The sequence below is a fragment of the Vicia villosa genome, linkage group LG4 (genome assembly GCF_029867415.1).
Source record: "Vicia villosa cultivar HV-30 ecotype Madison, WI linkage group LG4, Vvil1.0, whole genome shotgun sequence".
NCBI lineage: Eukaryota > Viridiplantae > Streptophyta > Magnoliopsida > Fabales > Fabaceae > Vicia > Vicia villosa.
This window is the reverse complement of record NC_081183.1, coordinates 52,113,921-52,117,751: the sequence shown is the minus strand read 5'-3', so window position 1 is coordinate 52,117,751 and position 3,831 is coordinate 52,113,921. Positions and strand designations below refer to the sequence as shown.

Below are 3,831 nucleotides of genomic sequence, written 5' to 3'. Positions count from 1 at the left end.
TGCCCAGATTCCCAGATCAGAGATACTTATTACCCGTTGATGTTCAGATCAACCGATGTATCTCCTTCGATTCCCAGATCGACCTAAGACATCTATCCCGATGCATGTTCGGAGACATTTGCTATGCCTGATACTCATATCAGTCGAGATGTTCCTTCTCTTGATGCCCAGATCATTTGAAGTGTTTTCCCCTGCCTGTGGGTGCCCGTTCCTCCTTTTTCACAAGGTGGAGCATATTTATTATCCGGATCAATTGAAGTTTTTTATCCCTGCTTGCGGGGTGGTACATTCCTTCTTATTGCAAGATGGAATCTTCTATTGATCAAGAGTGCAAATTTTTGAGTTCATTATGGTATTCAATCTCCTTCCACCTCAACGGTTCGAAACTTTCGTTTCTCACTCGTCAGGTTCAAGAAGTTTGAATAGGGGCAGCTGTCGCACCCCAAAATTTGCCCTCTTTCTCCGTGTTATAAGTTATGAAGGACGTTTATTTTGTCGTTCAAAAAATTGAAGAAAATTATTAAAGAGTTTCTTATAAGTGGTGTTTGCAATCGTTAAATCAACCGAGATTCATTGCATTTCATGTTAAGAAGGTTTTAGGTGTTTCAACTCTTCTTTTCTTCGAGGATTCCTCAATACATTATTGTTATGTTGGATCGAAGCTCAAGCGTGAATCGTGGCATAAGGAAATAAAGTGATCAAGGCAATTGTTTGCTCTCTCCATTGCTTATGACTTGTTGCTTATAATGTGAGTTGAGTTGATACTGAAGTTAGGAGTTCATTAAGAATGCAAGTTGATTAAGCGATTCCATTAATTCAAGCTTGCTAAAGAAAAGATTTTAATCATATGGCTTTTGGCACACAAATTTCAAGATTCAAGTTCACCCCTCGTTACAACTTCGATTCTAACAAGAAAGAAAATTATATTCAAGTCAAGGGAGTTTTCATTCAAATGTCCAAGTTAAATCTTACAAACACCATCGTTTTGTTAAAAGGTTACAAGTTACACGGTAGATTATTCCCTTTCATGTTGAGACACTACAAAAAAAAAAGAGAAAAAGAATACATCAAAATATCTTGGAGCATACATTCGCTAAGCTTCACATTGCCACTCAAATAAAATTCATGCCCAAGCTTGCTTGACTTCACATCTTCAATAAAATTCCGTCTTCAATCCCAATGTGCACCTTGGCCTTTGTTTTCAAACTTGCAACCTCTACACAAAGGTGAATCATCCAAACTTGCATCAAACTGCCATGGACCAAGTAAACCGAAACTTGCAGCGGACTAAAAAAAAACCTGAACCGGACAATTAACCAATACAAGGCTCAGTATAACAAATAGAAAAAAGACCGTCATAACGTAACAACCTTCAGGCAAGAATCATCTTCTTCACTTCTGGAATTGAATCAAAAACGGTCATAACCGAATTTTAGAGAGAAAGAAAAGGATCAGTGGAGAAAATCAGGAGAAAACCACATAACAGAATTCCAAAGAAGATGTAACAAACCTTTGAGTTCAGAAAACCTCCATTTTCAATCTTCACGCTACCTCCACCTTCAATCTTGACCTCATGACAGAAAACTTCACCATTGCTCTTCATTCATCACTACCTTCAACCACAAAACCATATAACAGAATCAGAGCATAACAGAATGGAAGAAGAGGGTAGAAAAACGCAAGAAAAAACGTAACAAACTCGACTCACCTGGTAACAAACTCGAGGACCTCTCTCTCAAGCTTCTTCCCGAATTCTCTCTCTCTTTTCCATCGGAATCACCATAACTGAATCGTAAAACCTTCTCTATTCTTCTTCGACCTCGATAACCTTCATCATCATCATCATCTTCATCATCTCTGTATCTATGGCATCTTCATCTTCATTCATCTTCCTCATAACATTCAACTCGACACTAAACAGAAAACTCACGTTAGATTCATTCAGTTCCTTCTTCAAACTTCAATTCGGTTCTTCATCCAAGAACCTGCAGAAAACTAATCTGCATCTGCAGCAACAATTCACGATCCATCCATCATCCTTCGTCAATCACCGAGTCTAACCTGTAACAGAAAATCAAGCTTCAATCACAATTGATAATCTCCAGAAAATCTTCATTCCACAAATTTAGAAAAGAAAGCTAAATCTCTGAACCTTTGTCCCGTCCATCCTCATCGATGAACCTTCAATCTCCAGAAACTCGCTTATTCAATCAAATTCATTTGCGATTCTTTACACCTTCCATCAATCTTCAACCTGCTTGAATAACGATATATCACACCACAATCACGAACAACAACTCAGAAGGATAAAAAACTTAACATAAGAGATCGAGAGAGTTCGAGTTTGAGACGGAGAGTTTGATTGAGAGACAAGAGAGTTTGAGTTTGAGACGGAGAGGGTGAGGGACTTGATTCGAAAGTGATGGTGGCCGGAGATTTGCTCTTCATCGGAGAAGGTGGAGCTCTCCATTTGCTCCGCTGCGTCTGATGCGTGAGGAGAGAGATGAGAGTGTCAGGTCCGATGATGAGATTCGGGTGGTTTACGGCGTCGATTGAAACCTCACCGGAGAGGGAGGCTGTTCCGACCGTCACGCCGTTCGTCCATGAGGAGCAGGAGAGAGTCTGAGAACAACAGGTCCAAGGGTCACACGTAAACCCTAATCCTCTTCCCTTTTTTAATTCTTCTCTGTGTTAATTGAAATTAATTGAAATAAAGCCATGATTAGTGTGTATCAAGTGTGAATTAACAAAATCAGATTAATGAACTTGAATTAGTGTTAATTGGATCAACAAAATATCCGTTGGGCCTTATCACTGGATTGCTATCTGTATACCCCCCTGGAAGCCATATCACCTTTGTTTTTGGTTATTGCTACAAAAAACTGAATAAAAACCTCTGTTGGGCCATCCCCTTGGGCTGCAGCGCCCAAAACTTCTAACATACACCATGATTTCAGACTTTCACCCCCCTGTGTACATATTTTTTACATTAGATGTAATTGTTCTAACTAGTTTTGTTTCTCACTTCTTGTAGTTAATAAAAATGCTATGAATTCAATAATTTTGCATGATAAAAAGATAAATAAAAACATTTAATCTTTTCTAGTTAGAATTAGATTTTATTTTCTATAGTTGTTTTAGATGATAAAAAAGAATAAAAACATGTAATATCTTTTGCTCATTAGAATTTAATTGTTTTGTACATAGTCTTGCTCTAATTCTTTGATAAAAATGCCATAAAAAAACAATTTAATCTTGTTAGATTTTTGTTTTAGAATTTACTTAGAATTTAACTTCTATTATTTTCTATGGCGGATGCGTGTCTCCTTGTTATTACTGATTTGTTTGCTGAGATGTGCGAGGTACTTTGAGAGGGTTCGATTGTGATTTGATTGCTTCGTGTTCCACTTTATTTGTGGGACACGAGTTCGCTTCCGGTGCGATTGATTTGCATCGTGTTCCACTTTATTTGTGGGACACGAATTTATTCCCGATGCGATTCACCTGATCTCTCATTCATTGAGATGTATATTCCTGTATTGTCTGGATTGTGTTTCTCTTGCAGGTTGCTTATGTGGTTGTGCTTGATGCGCACTACATAGCGGTTGTGATTTATCTTCACACCGCATCGCTTTGACGCTTATGCTGGACTCCTGGCTTTGATGGATGTTAGATTACGTGAAGTTTCTTCTCTACTTACGCTTGCTAGCTCATTGCGGATTTGCTATCCGTTTGGTATTGTCTCCTTGTCCCTTTTATCGCTTTCTCGCATCATCCCTTAACATGAGAAGTAGGACCTAGACATGCATCTGGCCAAGCCCTCGAAAGAGG

At 38.6% G+C, this 3,831-nt stretch overlaps 1 long non-coding RNA gene across 2 annotated transcripts; it reads right to left on the bottom strand.

The window, feature by feature from the left end:
* Positions 1–921: 921 nt before the first annotated feature.
* Positions 922–2,715, bottom strand: LOC131599165 (uncharacterized). 2 transcript variants are annotated; one of them, XR_009282608.1, is made up of 4 exons: positions 2,153–2,715; positions 1,709–2,061; positions 1,511–1,613; positions 922–1,398 (listed from the first exon to the last, which is right to left on the bottom strand). It is a non-coding gene; the product is annotated as an uncharacterized LOC131599165 (long non-coding RNA). The 2 variants fall into 2 exon arrangements; XR_009282607.1 differs by having other exon boundaries at positions 922–1,299; positions 2,153–2,713.
* Positions 2,716–3,831: the final 1,116 nt, after the last annotated feature.